We start from the raw sequence: 19,897 nt of genomic DNA on the forward strand, positions 1-19,897 counted from the left end.
TGATACTGCACATCATCTTTTCTTATGTAAACTGATTTTGTAGTTTTATGTCCCTGATACTGTTGAAATCAAGTACACTATCTTGGTTAACAGAAGGAGATATTAACGGAATAAAATATAAGAAACATAATATTAGCATCCCACTTCAATATTGTTCCTCTTCTACTAGATTTTTTTTTTAAAAAGACACTAACAATTTTACTATTTTCCAAGCATGAACCTGAGAACAAAAGAACACCAAATTGCCTAAAATTCTCTGGCTGCTGCGCTCTTTAAACTGTATCTACCTAGGGGTCATTAATAAAATGATGTTGCATTGAACACAGATGGAATTCTCTCATACCATATTGGAAGAACATTGCATAGCATAGTGATTTATTTACTTCCTCATCTCTGTCCTGATTCCATTTTTTTCTCATCTTTACTCATCTGACTAAAACAAGACTCTTATGAAACTTGCAACCTCATGAAAGATGCAGATATTTATTGACCTTATCTGTACTTGTATTTTACTATGACCTTAGCTCTGACTTTAGTAACATGATTAATCACCTAATTTGGGCTGGGACTGAATTTCCTCGATCTGTCTTCTGTTTGCTTCTTAAAACTGTGAACTACATTGCTCAATTCCTTGTTTCATCTATTTCAGAACCTTTGAGTTATAGCAATTTTATTATGTTCCTGCAATGTGATCTACTCTCTGCTGTGCTTCAGGACAGTCCAGGATCTTTTCCTCATGACCAAAGCAATATGTCAAGGAGTGATTTTTTCAATTGCTCCCACAAAATGGATTCTGTCTGGTATGTTTCTGTTTGTTCTGATCTTTTGCTTCCCTCTAGTGGCCAATGTTTGCATATGTATATGAGGCTAGCAAACGTGTGTGTGTGTGTGTGTGTGTGTGCGTGTCTGTGTAAAATTAATGGAATTTCTATGGTTTTCATCTCATCACTCCATTGCTAGCCGTATATATATGTATGCACACACAAACATATATATATATATATGTTTATATATGATCTATATGTGTATATATTTGATGTATATCATATATATGATTTTTGTGTCTTATATATATCATACATATGTATGTATACATTGTGAACCTCAGAAATCTGAGACAGGTTTCATTTAAATTGGAAAACCTACTTTGCTAAGGCTGAGGATGCATACCTGACACAGCCTCAGGTGGTCCTGATGACATGTGCCCCAGATGGTCAGAGCAGTTTGGTTTCATACATTCTAGGGCGACATGAGACATCAACACATGCAAGATGAACATTGTTTCAGTGTGGAAAGATGGGACAACTCCAAGCATAGATGAGAAGACTCAAAGCGGGGAGAGGACTTTCAGGTCGTAGGTAGATAAGAGACAAATGGTTGCATTACTTTGGGTTTCTGATTAGCCTCTCCAAAAGAGGCAATCAGATATGCATTTATCTCAGTGAGCAGAGGGGTGACTTTGAACAGAATGATAGACAGATTGTCTGTAAGTAGTTTCCAGCTTGACTTTTCCCTTTAGCTTAGTGATTTGGGAGCCCCAAGATTTCTTTTTCTTTCACAATATGTGTATATATATGTATATATTTATAGTATATTACATATGCCATATTTGTATTATATATGTATATATACCATATGTATGTATATACATCATATATGTTATGATATCCTATAAGTATATACGTGTATATATATATATGAGACTAGCAATGAAATAATGAGACAAAAACCATAGAAATTTCATCAATTCAACATCAGATACATTTTTAAACTTTATTGACAAATTTATAAAGAAACTAAATAACTTAAAAGATATACATAGTTTTAAAGGATGCCCATTAGGATTATAAAATTGTTTTGAGATAAAAACAATAATATTTGCCTTACCCCTCTACTTCTAATACTGTTTCTTATATTTTATCCTTCTAGGTTGTATATGTCAGAGGAGATCACATCTTACCAAAGGAAAAAAAAAAAAGATCAAGAGAAGATGAAAAGAACAAAAATGTGAATATATAGTAATAAAATTAAAGTAAATCCTATTTTTTACAATCTCTGAGGGAACAAAACTATTCGTTCTGTTGATGGGGATTTATTTTCCTTTTGCTTACTTATAAGAAAGCGAAAGATATTTCATTGACATAGAAATTGATAGTTTCAGGAATATCAGAGTAGATAGCAGTGAGTAGAAAGAAAACAAAAATGGCAACTCTTATTTATTTTTTCTATGAATATACTATTATTTCTACTTTTACTTCTGCTACTACTATTACCATAATGACAATGAAGATAACTACTACTACTACCACTATCATAGTGACCTCATAATAATAACAATTAATGTAAATCAAGCAATAACTTTATACTAGGGAATGTGTTAATCACTTTACATACATCTTATTTAATTCCCACAGCAATGCTCAGAGGCAGATACTATTGTTAGCTCTAACTTACATCCTGTATACCTTAGGATTAAACAAGTTTTGTTGTGGGACTGAAGAAACTCCCTAGCATCCACAAACAAGTTTATTGGGGATCTGAATGAACTCCCCAAAACTCCATGATTTAGCAGGAGACAAGATAAGGGTAGATAGAGGAAGACATCCTAAGGTATACAGCAGCTGCAAGCCTGCCTGCCACTGAAGTTTATTCAGGGCCTGAGCCTGCCGAAGTCAGTTGGTGAAGCAAGAGAAGAGAGGCAGAGTAAGATGGCAGAGTAGGACTCTCCCTCAATTGAAACATCCCTCAGTAGGGATTATCCCTCAATAGAAACATCAATTTGAACAACTATCCACACATGAGAAAATCTTCACAAGACTCAGGATACCAGGTGAGAAATAATTACACCTGGTTTTAGCATAATAATTTAAAAGATACATCGAAGAGGGTAGACAGGGCACTTTTATTACCTACGTCACCCGTCCCCCAACCTCAGACAGCACAGCACTGAGAGGGACAACATTCACTGAAGGAGAGGGACATAAGCACAAGACTATGCCTTAGAATCCAGTACCAGGCCTGACACAAAAAAGCCCAGCACCAGGGAGAATCCCATGTCCCCTGTTCCTGGACCAAATTGAGTGTCGGACTGCTATTTCTCATTGCCCAGTAAAGATGCAGATGAATTGCAGAGGAAGAGAGTTTTTATTTCTGCAACTGGCTACAGGGAGAAGGCCTGGAAATTATCGCCAGACCAACTCAAAATTACAAAGTTTTTTGGAGCTTATATACCTTCTGAGTTATATGTCTACGTGTAAGTATGCATTCTTCTTAAGACATGTGATTAACTTCTTTAAATCTGTAACCAGGGTCTGAGTCCTCAAGACCTTCCTCTGAAATCTCAGTAAATTTACTTAATCTAAATGGGTTCAGGTACTGGGGTGATTACCCTTATCTTGTCTCCTGCTAAATCATGGAGTTTTGGGGAGTTCATTCAGATCCCCAATAAACTTGTTTGTGGATGCTAGGGAGTTTCTTCAGTCCCACAACAAAACTTGTTTAATCCTAAATGGGTCCTATTAAGAACTCTTTTGTTATTTTGTTGTGCTTTAATGCCCAGGAAAGGCTTAGGCAAAACTTGGTGAGCTTTTGTTACATCCCAGACTTTTTATGAGGGCACTGGCTTTTCATATTCAACTTAACCTCTCAGTCCATACTGAAACAGTTGTTATGGAGGTCTGTGTTAGTGAGACCTGGCCTGCCACACCCTAACACCAGGCCAATACCCTGAACAGAACCTCTACACTTTCCATGGTTCCAGAGAACAACCAACAATCCCAGCAGGAAGGACTGAAGTTCTGGCCCATAGTACTGCCAGCCAACTCCAGCTGACTCAAGCCCCAAATAAACCTCAGCAGCAGGTAGTCTGTAGATGTTGCAGGCTTTTAGGCATGACCCAGAGACAGATATCAGCCTGTGCCTCTGACAGAATGGATTTCAGTTCTGGCTTGCATCACTGCTGACCAACTACAGCAGTCTTGGGGTGTGAATAAAACTCATCATAAGGTATGCCATAGCTGCCATGGACCTTAGGCATGTCCTGTTGCCAGATGGGGATGCATGACCCTGGTGGGATAGACTAAAATTCTGGCCCACATTACCACTTGCAAACTGTAGTAGCTTTGAGTCCTAAATAAATGTCAGTGGTGGCCAGGCTGTAGTTGCTATGGAGTGGTCCTAGGTGTGAAAGATAAAAGTCTCCAGACCTCAAAATCACTAAGCCAAAGGGAAAAGTCCAGCTCGAAACTGTGTTAGGCAAATCTGCCTCCCATTTTATTCCTAAATAGGATAGCTACAAAGATAACAAAGCTACATACCTCCTTCACAATTTTTTAACAAGGGAATTTCTTGTGGGCCTCAAGATATTTACCCTAAAACAGTTCTGTTGTATTTCACCCTGGCAATGAAAATTAATAACTTATCTTCACAGATGGAGGACAAAGGACAGACAGAACTAAGCCATCCCTCTGCTCACCTGAGACAAATTGCACATTTTATTGGTTCTTCTGTTCTATTGCTTATGTAAAAATGCACATTCACTAAGCCAGTCTAAAGCATAAATCAGTATTTCTCTACCCCACCCGACATGTAAATTGTATTTTCAGTGAAAGGCTAATGACAGACTCAAAATAATGCAACCATTTGTCTCTTATCCACCTATGACATAAAAGCCCTCCAACTTTGAGTTGTCCTGCCTTTCAGGACTGAACCAATATATAGCTTATACATATTGATTGATATCTCATGTCTCCCTAAAATGTATCAAACCAAGCTATGCTCTGACCACCTTAGGCACATGTCTTCAAGACCTCCTGAGGCTGCGTCACAAGTACATCCTTAACCTTGGCAAAATAAACTTTCTAAATTGATTGAGACCTGTCTCAGATACTTTTGGGTTCACAGATCCATTATCATAAAAAAATTCTGAGTGGAGGTGCCCCTGACCTTTGACAAATCTCCTTTTGGTGCTTGGTAGTAGTTTGAGCTATCCTTGTGACTCAAACTAATAGGACAATTTGCTGAGACCTAGGAGATCCCAGCTTCCAGAGAATCCCTAATCTCCCCAAATTTGATTGAGATCTAAAGTTTATTTTGCTGTACAACTATTTTTTTTAGAGTTTTAATTGCTTCCAACAAGGAAGGCAAGTTTTCCTGTTTCCATGATAATGTAGAGCAGGCAACTCCTTTTTGGAGTTTCGGATAATTTCCAACGGGAAAGGCAAGTTTGAGGCTTTTGTTCTCTGCTTCTAAGACGCTAGAGAGAAGTCTTGAGCCAGGGCCCCATTCCCAGCTATGTAGCTAAATTTGAGTTTTTGTCTAGGAAATTCTTTTTAAAGACTAAAAGTTAAAATTGACAAATAGCTGGTCTTAATTTTCTCTTATTATTAGGGTGCTCACTAGTCCTATAAATTGTGCAATCATTTGTTTTGCTTAGCTTTTTTGTTGCTGTTTTTCTGTTTTTGTTGTGGTTTCAGTCTTGGTCCTATTGGGTTTGATCAACTTTATTCAGCTTGGTCAAATCCAAAGGAGATTTCCGAATTATGGGGAACAAGGATTCTGAATTGGCTTAATTCTTGCAACTAATAATAAAAAAGGAAAAGAGAAAATGACCAGCAAAAAGAAGAAAAAGAAAAGATTTTTACTACCTAAAGGGCTTTATTTACATAACAAAGCTACCTTTTCATTAGCCAAGCCAAACAGAAAGGGCAATGTCTGTTGCCTGCCCTGAAGTGCGCTTCTGTTTCTAAGGTTCTGCCCTTTTTTTCCACCATCGCATCCTGGGTTTGATTTCTAAATCAAGTCCTTTCTTGATTGATATTTATGTTACTTTTGAAATATCAGCAATTTGTCCCAGCTAAAATATGGTAATGGGATTTAAATGATTTTTTTTTTTTTGAGATGAAGTCTTACTCTGTTGCCCAGGCTGTAGTGCAGTGGCACAATCTCAGCTCACCACAGCCTCTGCCTCCTGTGTTCAAGTGATTCTCAAGCCACATCCTCCTGAGTAGTTGAGACCACAAGCACACACCACCACGCCCAGCTAATTTTTGTATTTTTAGTAGAGATAGATTTCCACAGTGTTGGCCAAGCTGGTCTCAAACAACTGATCTCAAATGATTCACCCACCTACAGAAGATCTGGGATTACAGGCATGAACCACCAAACCCGGCCTAAAATGATTTTTTTTAAGGACTTCAATGCTAAAAGGCAGCTTAATTAAAAGCTAATATCCAAGATATATGTGCGTGCGTGTGTGTGTGTGTGTGTGTGTGTGTGTGTGTGTGTGGTGTATTTTTATTTTTTACAGTCTTTATGCTTTTTTAAAAATCTTATAGGACATTGATATTTTTCTTAAAAAAAGGTTTTGTTTGCGTTTTTCCTTCTCAGTCAATGGAATTCTGTTTTCTCCATTTATTGTTGACTTTCTCACCTTTGTCTTGCCACCCTTTGCTGCATGAGGGACCTAAAAGAGTTTCTAACACCCTAGGATTTCTTAAAGAAAATAGAGAAGGTGCCAAACTCCCTTCTGGGAATAAATCTCTATTTTTCCTTATGGAACCCCAAAAATGGAAACAGACAAATTGCTCTCAGATTTTAAACTGCTTGATTTTGCATTGTTACCTGATTTATTTTTTACTGAAATAGTTATTACAACAGGGACTACTCCTGGGTGCTTAAAATAAGAAAGAATGTAGTTTAGATACTTAGAGAAATGTCTTTTTTTTTTTTTTAAGTGCACTGTAAAAGCATCATGTGATCTATCCTGAGGATAATTCTCTCTTTTTTGGAGACTCAGGATTCAGTGTGGACTTTGCCCGGAGCTCAGAGATAGGGTTAAAAGAGATCTATAAAGGCTAAATTTAGAACTACATATCTAATAAAATTGGTCTCCTTATACAATTCTTTGATAGATTTATATGATTTTATGTCTGATTTGGCATCCATATTTAATCTCCATCTAGCACAGGGGAATCTGTACTTTGAGATATAAATTTTGCCATCTGATTTTTCACCTACAAGTTCCTTTAATGTGCAAATTCAAGGCTATCTAGTTTATAACTGCCTAAAATAATAAAACAGGTTATCAAGAAATTGGAAGTCTAAAATAGGAAGAAAAAGATTTTATGAATCTATAAGATCTGCATTTACCTGCATGTCTGATATGCCTATTTATGTGTCTTGTGTATAATGTTGCACCACTAAAATATATATTTTGGAACTCTAATTAATTGGCTTAAAGAAAAAAAAAAGGCTTTTAGTCAAATGCTTTGTTACAGTAAAATAGAGACCCTAAGCCAAATGCTTTCCAAGTTCACATGATTTAAGCAAATTTTTAATGACAAGCTGGTTATAAAAGCATTGTGAAATTGAATTAGAAATGGCTTCAGAACTGTCAACATACATTATTGTTTAGATTTATTGATCAAGTGGTTTTATATTTATCTTTGCTAGATGTCAACATTTGGCAAGAGGGTTATAAAACCATGAATGCAGCCCAAAAATATAATTATCTTTATGTAAAAATTGATAAATGAGTATTTAATGCTGTTTATTGAGAAGAGCTAAATCTTGAGTTACTGGCAAAACAAAAACAAAAACAAAAACAAACCCACTTATCTAATGTTAAGGTTGTTACTTAGAAAAAACTAATATTCACAGACTGTAACAATAATTAACAGAGAAATAACCTTAAATGATAACTATCAGAGTTTTCATAAGTAATCTGGGCAAACTATTTAAAAATTAATTGATTAGGTAAATATAATAAAACAAATGCTTGTAAATAAACTTGTCATATAATTTAGAATCCAAAGTTACATTAAGTTAAATAACAGATACTAATTGAATGTCTTATTTTCTTTTTTCAAAAAATATAGAAAAAAATTTCTAAACTGTATGTTCTTATTTTAAAGAAAATAATTTTCATTTAATTCAAGTTATTTAAATATAAAATGATATGAAAGTAACCAATAAATAAGATTAATGGAGTCAGGTATTGTGATGCATCCAGCTTTTTTTTTTTTTTTTTTTTTTTTTTTTTTTTTCCTTAGAATTGTCCTGGCTATGTGAGCTCTTTTTTGGTTCCATATGATATTTAAAGGTTTTTTTCCAATTCTGTAAAAAAAAGTCAATGGTAGCTTGATGGGGGTAGCAATGAATTTATAGATTACTTTGGGCAGTTTGGCCATTTTCATGATATTGATTCTTCCTAACCAAGATCATGAAATATTTTTCCATCTGTTTATGTCCTCTCTTATTCCCTTGAGCAGTGGTTTGTAGTTCTCCTTGAAGGAGTCCTTCACATCCCTTGTAAGTTGTATTCCTAGGTATTTAATTCTCTTTGTAGCAATTGTGAATGGGAGTTTACTCATGATTTTGCTCTCTATCTTTTATTGGTGTATAGGTCTGTCAGGGGGTGAGGAGTGGGAGAGGGATAGCATTAGGAGAAATATCTAATGTAGATGATGGGGTGATGGATGCAGCCAAATGCTATGGCACATGTATACCCATGTAACAAATCTACATGTTCTGCACATATACCCTAGAGTGTAAATTACAGTAAAAAAAATAATAATAATGAAAAGAAGGTTATAAGTATGAAGAGATATTTTTGGCAAGAAAAGTTAAAAGGAATATAATTTTAAATGAAAAAGGATCTTGTATAGTAAATTTTTGTCCTACAATAAAATGATCAGTTATTTAGGGAAGCGGGATATTGAGGACAACCTGGAAAATCCAAGCACATCAGGAATTGTCTGTGTAAGTTGTGATAAAGTTTGCACAGGAAAGATTTATAACAAAGAAAACTTTATATCATCAAGTTGTCTGTAATTAAAGAGAAATTATTCACAATACTATTCTAGAGATTGGGTTTTGATATTAAAAAATCACTTATACACCAAAGAATTGGCTAGAATGACAACGTTTTCTTAAGGTATTAATTTACTCTTAATAAAATTACAAAAGGCTTTAATTTCTTTTAACCAAAAGTTCAACTTTTATTTGCATCTCACTGTTTTCAGCTTTCTCTCCCTTTTGAAAATGCCTAAGATACTAACTCTCCCTTTTAACTCATTTTCAGCTCCTGCAGTTTTTTCTCCTCAGGTTCTTACTGTTTGTTGTTACCTGATGCTAAAAAATGTTTTATTTGAATGGTTTAAAATAATTGTTTTCTTCTGATATAACACTCTGTGTTCTCGGCTTTAAATGGTTTTCAGAATCTGAAAATTTTCGCTCATTACCAGGAAATACTCTTCCTATGTCTAACTAATACAAGTGCCCTTTCTATTAGGTTTGACTTGCCAGTTATTTAAATGGACTCCTTATAGGAATTGCAATATCACAGTAAAAGTATTTTTTCTTTTACATTTTGGTAACTGATCTAACAAATAGATTTTATATTTCATCAAAATGATTCTTATGTCACTAAGTTTTGATTTCCTTAGAATAAAGTGAGATGATTATTTTTAAATTAAGGCTATTATATTCATGTAACTTTCTGTATTTGCTTTTAAAATTCTTGTACCATTTAGTTACAGGGCTTTGACTCCTGGGTCTAAAAATGACACCAAGTCATGTTAAATCTTAAACAGTGACTGCAGCTAAAGTGTCATCTTCAGACTCAGTGGAAGATGCTAATCAAAATAAATGGCATTTATGGGACACAGGGCTATAAATTAAAACTATTCAATTACTCAAGGTCCAGGGACTATCATGTAAGAAGTGGGCATATGAGATTGTAAGGGATGATATTGAGACATTAAAATTAGTTCAGTTTCTCTGTAAATTAACCATTAATATTAAAGGCACACTGATGCAAGACCAGTGTATGGGACCCTGTGTCAGATTAACAAGGTTTTCTTGGAGCATTAACCCACTTCTGAAAAAAATTCTAAAGTTTTAAAAAGGTTAATGGAAATTATATCTTATGGTCAGGATGATTATAATTTAATTGATTTGTTTATAAAATTTTGTGAGATTTAAGTAGCCTTATGCTATCTGTATTAGGCCTTTTTTGGTAGGAAATTAAATCTCCTCTTTCAAAGAATAAGGGTTTTTGACTTTAAAAAAAATTTGAGGCTGGGTGAGGTGGCTCACGCCTGTAATCCCAGCACTTTGGGAGGCTGAGGCAGACGGATCACAAAGTTAAGAGATGGAGACCATCCTGGCCAACATGGTGAAACCTTGTACCTACTAAAAAATACAAAAATTAGCTGGGTGTGATGGCATGTGCCTGTAGTCCCAGCTGAGGCAGGAGAATTGCTTGAACCCAGGAGGCGGAGGTAGCAGTGAGCCGAGATTGCGCCACTGCACTCCAGGCTGGCGCCTGGCAACAGAGCAAGACTCTGTCTCAAAAAAAAAAAAAAAAAAAAAAAAAAAAAAAAAAAAAAAAAAAAAAAAGAAAAGAAAAAAAATTCAGTTATCACCTTGGCTAAATGGATGATTTATTTTACAATGTCCTGCTATCCTATTTGTAATATCCAGAGTTTTGAAATCTTTACATTTTGCAAACTTTCCAAAACCAAATTCCAACTTTAGTCTTCATGGCTTTTTTGATGTTAGGCCCCTTGAAGTCCAAAAATGATATATTCAGCTTATTTGATATAAAAAGTTATACAGGAAGTATTATCAAATATGAAATCGTGGTTAACCTTCTTTGAATTATATTCATATAAATTTGAATTTAGGATGTGTTTCAAATTTTTTGTGATTCTTATGATTCTCATGTGTTAGTATATGTTATCCATAGTAATTACTATTAATAGAAAAATTGTTGTATGCCACAGAAGTAGTCAAATTTTCTTGTTATTTGTGTCTTTTACCATGACCGTTCTAAGACTCTTGTCATCCACAGCTGTTTTACTTTTATCCTTTTCAAAAGGTAGTTTACATAAAATGAGATTTAAAACTCTGACAGGTGCTGTTGAATGCAGATATCTGACAATTTTGGAGTCTGTGATGCTGAAATAGAGGAAAATCTTCCAAGACTCTCATAGACAGCTAATGTGTTCATAAACATCAAGCAGATCAGGAGTTAATTACATAGAATGATCATGCAAACAATTGAAATAATTATTTTATGACTGTATTTGAAACATTGCTAAATATTTTTATCTCAGTCTACAAAATGCTTTTTGTTTTGACCTATTTACAGCTTTTAACAATTGGGTAAAATACACTCCTATGAGCAAATTTGGAACATTTTTTCTCTCTCTACTTGATTCCTCCAAAATATAAAAACTATTTGTAAGTGTACTTAGTTTATGGCAATATAGTTATTTACATAAGTTTAATATGAATCTGTTTTCTTCATGGACACAGGGAGTGGAACATCACACACCAGGGCCTGCAGGGAGGTAGGGAGGGTAGTGGAGGGATAGCAGGGGATGGGGGACTGGGGAGGGCTAACATTAGGAGAAATACCTAATGTAGATGAGGGAGAATGGATGCAGCAAACTACCATAGCACATGTACACCTATGTAACAAACCTACGCATTCTGTACATGTACCCGAGAACTTAAAGTATATTAATAATAATAATAAAGAATCTATTTTCTTTTGTAACAGGACACCATTGGAAACACTATTTATTTTACCAAATCTTTGACTGGAATGGCATACTTTCAGACTGCTTTAAGAAATCAAAGTTCACTTATAGAGCCAGTGAAAGACCCTTGGGAAAACCTGTCTTCTGCTTTTCATTGAAGTTCTACCTGTGGTAAGTACAGAATGTCACTTTCTAACTGGCCTAGGGGCCCTAAATTATCTTAAGACTTCAGGGTGAGGAAAGCAACCAATTAATTCAGATATTTGTAGGCACAGATAAATCTGTAGCTGGGCTCAAGACTTTAAAGTCTAATCTGAGGGCTAGACTTCAAGGAATGAAGTTTGTGTTGAAATCTGGGAGTGCATGCAAATGTCTTCCCATTGCTGCTCTCACTTTTATATTTTTCAACTCTCCCCAAGTTAGTTACTGTGCTTAGTGGAGTTAACTTTATTTCTTTGGAATAAAGGTCCAGTAAAGCCAATCTTTTAAAAGCCTATATAAATAAATTTATTTATTTATTTATTTATTTTTCAAGATGGTTGATCAAAAAAATTATGTCATACCTCTCCCACTTGGAAAGGACAAAATAATGTATAACAAATCCCATTGTGAACTTTTTCTCAAAAAGTAATACAAAAAATGAATAAGAAAACTGAAGGAAACCACAGACCCTTGGAAAGTGGCAGAAGTCTACAGCATGCACTGTGACTCACTTGAAGGGATGTTAGTTCCCAGAGTGTGAGAGGCAAAGAATTTACCTCTAGGACATACAGCCCTACTGGAGAGCCAATAAGTCCAGACCACTGGGGAAGGCACTAACCCCACCGAGCACAAGAACCAACTTGTGGAGAGTTGTGAAATATAAAAGAAGGAACAGTTATGGGAAGACCCTTGCATGCACTCCCAGATTCCAGGACAAACTGAGGGTAGTCTTTCCTTACTGTTTCTCATAGGAAACCTTGCAGAGGACAACCAAAAAGTTCAGGCTGTATCCCAGGTTTAAAGAAACTCCCAGTGCAGTTTTACAACATAACATCAGGTAGGGTCGAACTCCTTTCACCAGGGTTGGGGTGGGAAAGAATGGAGGAGTTCCAAATGCAAGAGCTGCAGGTACAAAAGCCAGGTGCCCAACTTTGCAGGTGACATGGAGGTGTGTGGCCGGAAAGCTGAAGTTTCTGGCTCCGCAGGGAAAGCTTATGACTCCTGGTAGTTTCAAATTTGGATTGCAGGCTGACGAATTCAGCTTGCTGCTGCCGGTAGAACACTGTGGGAGTGGATATACCTTGCCAAGTGTATGGGAACTGTGTGGGGCTTACCACCACCTGCTATTTCCCACTTCCTACACCAACTCTTCTGTGCAGCAGAAGCAGCAGTGCTTCCCTCTAGGACATCAACCAACTATCCTGAAACCTGCTCCCATCCCCCAAGGGGCTACTGCTTGCCCTGCACTTGGAGACTCACAACACAAACTCACCTTACCCAGCCCTGACTTTGCGCTGCAACTCACCTTGGTAGCTTAACACAAAAGGCAGAATCTCTGGGAAGCTATAGGGCCCTGCCCATTGCCTGGTAAACAAGAGTACCCCCATCCTGCCAGACAACATAGGGTAAGCAGACATCCCACTGCTACTGCTGCAGCTGGTTCTCCTTTGCAAGTACTACTTCTTGGCTAAAGGCCAACCAACACAATTCATTACAGTATCTCCTGGTAAAATAACACTGCACCCAGGACGGATAAAATGTCTGTGTGATCTCAACTATCACCACTGCCTGCACCACTCTGGCTAACCAGGACGTTCTGAATATGTCAATGTGACCAGTTCCTTACTACAATAACCAACTGTCAAGAAAGCAAACATACTGTGGCTATCAATAACCAGGGAATTTCAGAGTCTGTGTCATTCCCTTGTTACCATCCCCCCCCCATAAGAGCTGCTACCCACTGCTGGAAAACTTTTGCAGAGATCACATCATTGGATTCCTTGCAGGCATTCTCCAATAACAGACTAAACTATGTCAATTTTACTGGGCACGTGACCCAGAGGAGCAGCAACTCTTACAATAGTCTGGCTCCTAGGAACTCTCACTCCTAGAGGAAAGGGGAGTACACCACATCAAGAGAACACCCTGTAAGACAAAAGAATCTGGATGTCAGGCCTTGAGCACCAGATTCTTCTCATGGTAGGAAGCTTCTTTCAGCAGAGGCACAGGTATAGCGCTGGACTTACCAGGGTAAGTCTTCAGCCCAGTCCCAAAAGTTACCCAGCCCTGGTGCACAGTAAGGGTCTTGGAGAAGATGAAGTCATTTCCCTCTTGTCACTGTAGGCACAGTTGGGGCTTCTGCCATGGAAGCTTGGCATGGATGCAACTATAAACAGCCTTTCTGGAACACTTCAGGGGACTACATCCCCACAGGAGGAGCTCCCTCTAGGCTCAGGCTTTGGTAAGGTACAGAGTCACAATTCCTCTGTATTTGTAACGTTAACATTCCTACAGATGAAAAGAGGTACCTGTATAATCTGAGTAGCCAAAGCACAGGTACAGGAGTGTGTCTGAGAAGCAAATAGCTTTCCTGCTAACCTGGCAGGGGAGCTGACCTTGCTCCAACCCTTCTCCTTGGTAATACCTTTGTGCGACTCATGGAGAGCTGCTCCAGCCACCTCTGTCAAGGTTGGGACCTCATTTATCCACCTGCATTAGCTACAACTGGTTTCCACACAGGGACAACTCCCCTAATGGCCTGAAGCCTAAACCATCAAACCAGTAAATAAATTACTGAGGAAAAATAATTAAATCAAAAGTACACACCATGTGGGAAATAAATACATTAAAAGTGCACACCATGGGGACCTCTAACATTCCAAAACCATAAGAAGTGGTGAACTTACAGACCAAACGCATTGCTACTAAAACCAGCATATGAGAAAGCCAACTTACAATGACTGTCTATAATGAAGAGTCTCTTACAGACTCTTCATCACTGAAAACACCAAGAACCACATTAGGCTATAATTATCTATAAGCATTATAGTCTCATCCCTAAAGAAAAATAACAAATTTAAAAACAAACCAAGTAAGCACAGTAAAATAAAATTCAATAATAATTAGAAGAAATAGTCCATGCACATTAGAAGAAACCAGAAAAATAACTCTGGTAACATGACAAAACAGACTAGTATAACTCCCACAGAAAAATCACACTAGCTCTCTAGCAGTGGACTCAAACCAAGAGGAAATCTTTGAAATATCAGATAAGAAAGTGAGAAGGTCACATATAGACCATGGAATACTATACAGCCATAAATCAAGAAGAGTTCATGTTCTTTGCAAGGACATGAATAAAGCTGGAAACCATCATCTCAACAAATTGACACAAGAACAAAAAACTGAACACCACATGTTCTCACTCATAAGTGGGTGCTAAATAATGAGAGCACATGGACCCAGAGGAGAACATCACACACCGGAGCCTGTCAGGGGTGAGGGGATAGAGGAGAGATAGTAGGGATTGGGGGGATGGGGGAGGGATAGCATTAGGAGAAATACCTAATATAGATGACAGGGTGATGAATGCAGCAAACCATCATGGCATGTGCATACCTGTGTAACAAACCTGCACGTTTTGCACATATACCCCAGAATATAAAGTATAATAAAAAAAAGAAATTCAGAAGATCAATTATTAAGCCACTCCAGGAGATATCAGAGAAAGATGAAAACTATCAAAAATAAATTTTAAAAGTAATTCAGGATATAAATGAAAAATTTTCTGGAAAGTTAGATATCATCAAGGAAATCCAGTCAAAACTTCTGGAAATGAAAGATACACTGAGGAACGACTAAGTCCACTGTTAAAATGAACATAGCAGACAGCCTGAGGGAAGTACAAAATGCAGTGGAAAGTTTTAAAAAAATACTGGAACAAGTAGAAGAACAAATTTTAGGGCTTGAAGACAAGGGTTTTTAAAAAATATATATATATTTTATTGCATTTTAGGTTCTGGGTTACATGTAAAGAACATGCAGGATTGTTGCATACATACATACATGGCAATGTGTTTTGCTGCCTCCATCTCCATCACCTATATCTGGCATTTCTCCACATTTTATCCTCCCCAACTCACCACCCCCCACTCTCCCTCCCCTATTTCCCCCCAGCAGACCCCAGTGTGTGATGCTCCCTTCCCTGTGTCCATGTGTTCTCATTGTGCAACACCCGCCTATGAGTGAGAACATGCAGATTTGATTTTCTGTTCCTATGTCAGTTTGCTGTGAATGATGGTTTCCAGGTTCATCTATGTCCCTACAAAGGACACTAACTCATCGTTTTTTATGGCTGCATAGTATTCCATGGTGTATATGTGCCACATTTTCCCTGTCCAGTCTATAATTGATGGGCATTTGGGTTGGTTCCAAGTCCTTGCTATTGTAAACAGTGCTGCAATGAACATACGTGTGCATGTGTCCTCATAATAGAATGATTTATAATCCTTTGGATATATACTCAGTAATGGGATTGTTGGGTCAAATGGAATTTCTATTTCTAGGTCCTTAATTAACCTAATCAAACAAATATGAGAAAAAAATCAAAAGAAATGAACAAATCACCAAGAAATATGTGGTTATGTTAAATGACCAGACCTAAGAATAATTAGCATTCATGAGGGATAAGAGAAAATAATAAGTTTGGAAAACTTATTTGAAGGAATACTTATTCCTGGTCTGGATAAAGATCTAGATATCCAAATACAAGAAATCCAGAAAATTTCAAAAAATTTATTGCAAAAACACTTTCTCCAAGGCCTATAGTCATCAGGCTATCTAAAGTCAACATGAAATAAAAACTACTAAGAACAGTAAGATAAAAGTATTAGGTAACCTACAAAGGAAAACTTATCAGATGTTAGCAGACCTGTCAGCAGAAATCTTACAAGCCAGAAGGGATTAGGTCTCATCCTCAATCTCCTCAAACAGAACAACTATCAGATAAAAATTTTGTATCTTGCAAAACTAAGTTTCATAAATGAAGGAGCAATAAATTCACTTTGAGAAAACAAATGCTGAGGGAACTCGTCACTACCAAACCAGAGCTAAAAAATAAATGCTAAAAAAATTCTAAATCTTCAAACAATGGCACATTATACTACAAAATAAAACATCTTGAAGGCTTAAAATTCACGGGACTTATGAAATAACACAATAAGAAAACTAGATAACAATTAACATGATGAAGAGAATAGCATCTCACATCTCAATATTAACGTTGAATGTAAATGGCCTAAATGATCCACAGAATGCCATTATAGTAAATAAAAAAATTAAAATCCAAATATCTGCTGTCTTCAAGAGGTTCATATATTTGGATTTTATATGAAAGAATTTATATAAACTCAAGGTAAAAGGGTGAAAAAAGATTCCATGCAAATGGAAACCAAAAGCAAATAGGAGTAGCTACTCTTACATCAGACAGAACAGACTTCAAAGCAACAACAATGAAAAAGAAAGAGATAGTCGCTATACAATAATAAAAGAATCAATTGAACAAGAAGATACTGAATTTCTAAATTTATATGCACCCAAAGTGGAGCTCCTAGATTCATGAAACAATTACTACTAGACTGAAGAAATGAAATAGATAGAAAACAATAACAGTAAAATTCAATACACTACTGACAGCACTATAAAGATGTTTGAGAAAGTCAACAGAGAAACAATAAACTTAAATGTCATGCTAGAATAAATGGAATTATCAGATATTTACAGAAAATTCTTCCCAACAACTGCAGAATATACATTCTTCTTATCAGCACATCGAATATTCTTTAAGATAGACCATAAAATAGGCCACAAAACAAGTCTTAATAACTTTTAAAAAATCAGTGTCTTCTCAGACCACAGCAGAATAAAACTAGAAATCAACTCCAAAAAGAACCCTCAAAACTATACAAATGCATAGAAATTAAATAATCTGATCCTGAATAATAATATCTGGGTTAAAAATAAAATTATGTATTTTGTGAAGAGACGAAGACTGAGCGGTTGTGACCGCATTGCCGATCTCCCACCTCGAGCAGTAGTTGGCTTCTCCATGTAGAACTAGGGAGTAGAAGACTCAGAATCAAATCTTTTCTACTTCCCTCCTCCTGTTTTCTGCTTTGTGAGAAACCTTCTTATCAAACTCTATGGCCAGCAACGTTACCAACAAGACAGATCCTCGCTCCATGAACTCCCGTGTGTTCATAAGAAATCTCAACACTCTTGTGGTCAAGAAATCTGATGTGGAGGCAATCTTTTCGAAGCATGGGAAAATTGTGGGCTGCTCTATTCATAAGGGCTTTGCCTTCGTTCAGTATGTTAATGAGAGAAATGCCCGGGCTGCTGTAGCAGGAGAGGTTGGCAGAATGATTGCTGGCCAGGTTTTAGATATTAACCTGGCTGCAGAGCCAAAAGTGAACCGAGGAAAAGCAGGTGTGAAACGATCTGCAGCGGAGATGTACAGCTCCTCTTTTGACTTGGACTATGACTTTCAATGGGATTATTACGATAGGTTGTACAGTTGCCTAGCACATGTACCTCCTCCTCCTATTGCTTGGGCTGTAGTGCCCTTGAAACATCAGCATGTATCAGGAAACACCTCATGAAGGGGCAAAAGTGGCTTCAATTTTAAGAGTGGACAGCAGGGATCTTCCAAGTCTGGAAGATTGAAAGGAGATGACCTTCAGGCCATTAAAAAGGAGTTGACCCAGATAAAACAAAAAGTGGATTCTCTCCTGGAAAACCTGGAAAATTTTAAAAAGGAACAGAGTAAAAAAGCAGTAGAGATGAAGAATGATAAGTCAGAAGAGGAGCAGAGCAGCAGCTCCATGAAGAAAGATAAGACTAATGTGAAGATGCAGTCTGAAGGGGGTGCAAATATCTCTGCTGAGGAGGAAAACCTAATGGATAATAACAATAATGAAGATCAGGGGGATGAACAGGTGAAAACCAAGGGAAAGGGAAGAAAAAGGTGGTGGAAGGGGGCTCACGGACACATGGAATGCCTCTAACTCCACTTTATTTGTGCCTGTTTTTCACAACCGAAGTTGATCAAGGATGATGAAAAAGAGACTGAGGAAGGAGAGGATGACAGAGACAGTACCCAATGGTGAGGATGACTCTTAAGTACATAGTGGGGTTTAGAAATCTTTTACCATTATTTCTTTACCTAGGCACTTGTCTAAGATCAAAATTTTCACCAGATCCTCTCCCCTAGTATCTTCAGCACATGCTCACTGTTCTCCCCATCCTTGCCCTTTCCATGTTCATTAATTCATATTTCCCTGCATCTAGTCCCATTTTCACTTCCTTTGACACTCTAGTACTTTTGTTAAGTCTTAGCCTATAATTTTTGCTTTTAATTTTTATACCTCTTTATGACTTAATCATCAAAAGGTTGTATGGTTTTTATCAACTGTCTCCAAAATAATCTCTTGTTATGCAGGGAGTACAATTCTTTTAATTCATACATAAGTTCAGTAGTTGCTTCCCTAACTGCAAAGGCAATCTCATTGAGTAGCTCCTGAAAGCAGCTTTGAGTTAGAAGTTTGTGTGTTACACCCCAACATTAGTGTGCTGTGTGGGGCAGTTCAACACAAATGTAACAATGTATTTTTATGAATGAGAGTTGGCATGTCACATGAATCCTCTAGAAAAATAATTAGTGTTAGAGTCTTAATATTTGTTTTCTAAAGATACTGTGGGTTGTTTTTGTGAACAGCCTTGTGTTTGGGACCTTTTTTCCTCAAACTAAACAAGTCCTTACTAAACCAGGAATTTGGAGAAAAGAAAACAAAATTGTGATGAAAATTAAAAATGTTTTTGAATTGAATAATAATGACACGAGTTATCAAACCTCTGGTATACAGCAAAATAAGTACTAAGAGAGAAGTTTATAGCACTAAATGCCTATATCAAAAAGTCTGAAAGAGCAAAATTGAAATCTAATGTCATACTTCAAGGAACCACAGAAACAAAAACAAACTAGACTTAAAACTAGAAGAAAGGAAGAAATAAAGATCAGAACAGAACTAAATAAAATCCAAACAAAATTATAAAAGATCAATGAAACAAAAATCTGATTCTTTGAAAAAATAAACAAAATTGGTAGACCATTAACTAGATTTGTCAAGAAGAGAGAAGATGCAGATAAGCTCAATAGAAATAAAACTGAAGACATTACAACTGACACCACAGAAAGACAAAAGATCATTCAACACTACTATGAACACCTTTATGCACACAAACTAGTAAACCTAGCACATATACATCACGGAATACTATGCAGCCATAAAAAAGAATGAGTTCATGTC

General features: G+C 36.6%; 1 long non-coding RNA gene and 1 pseudogene across 1 annotated transcript; both read left to right on the forward strand.

The window, feature by feature from the left end:
• The first annotated feature begins 557 nt into the window (after window positions 1-557).
• On the forward strand, window positions 558-1,964 carry LOC116532324. The gene is made up of 2 exons (XR_004260821.1): window positions 558-800; window positions 1,930-1,964. It is a non-coding gene; the product is annotated as an uncharacterized LOC116532324 (long non-coding RNA).
• A 15,535-nt stretch (window positions 1,965-17,499) lies between these two features.
• Window positions 17,500-19,281, forward strand: LOC116532325 (annotated as a pseudogene).
• The last annotated feature ends 616 nt before the right edge of the window (window positions 19,282-19,897 follow it).

The sequence above is a fragment of the Sapajus apella genome, unplaced genomic scaffold (genome assembly GCF_009761245.1).
Source record: "Sapajus apella isolate SASKATOON/1434 unplaced genomic scaffold, GSC_monkey_1.0 scaffold75, whole genome shotgun sequence".
NCBI classification, from domain to species: Eukaryota; Metazoa; Chordata; class Mammalia; order Primates; family Cebidae; genus Sapajus; species Sapajus apella.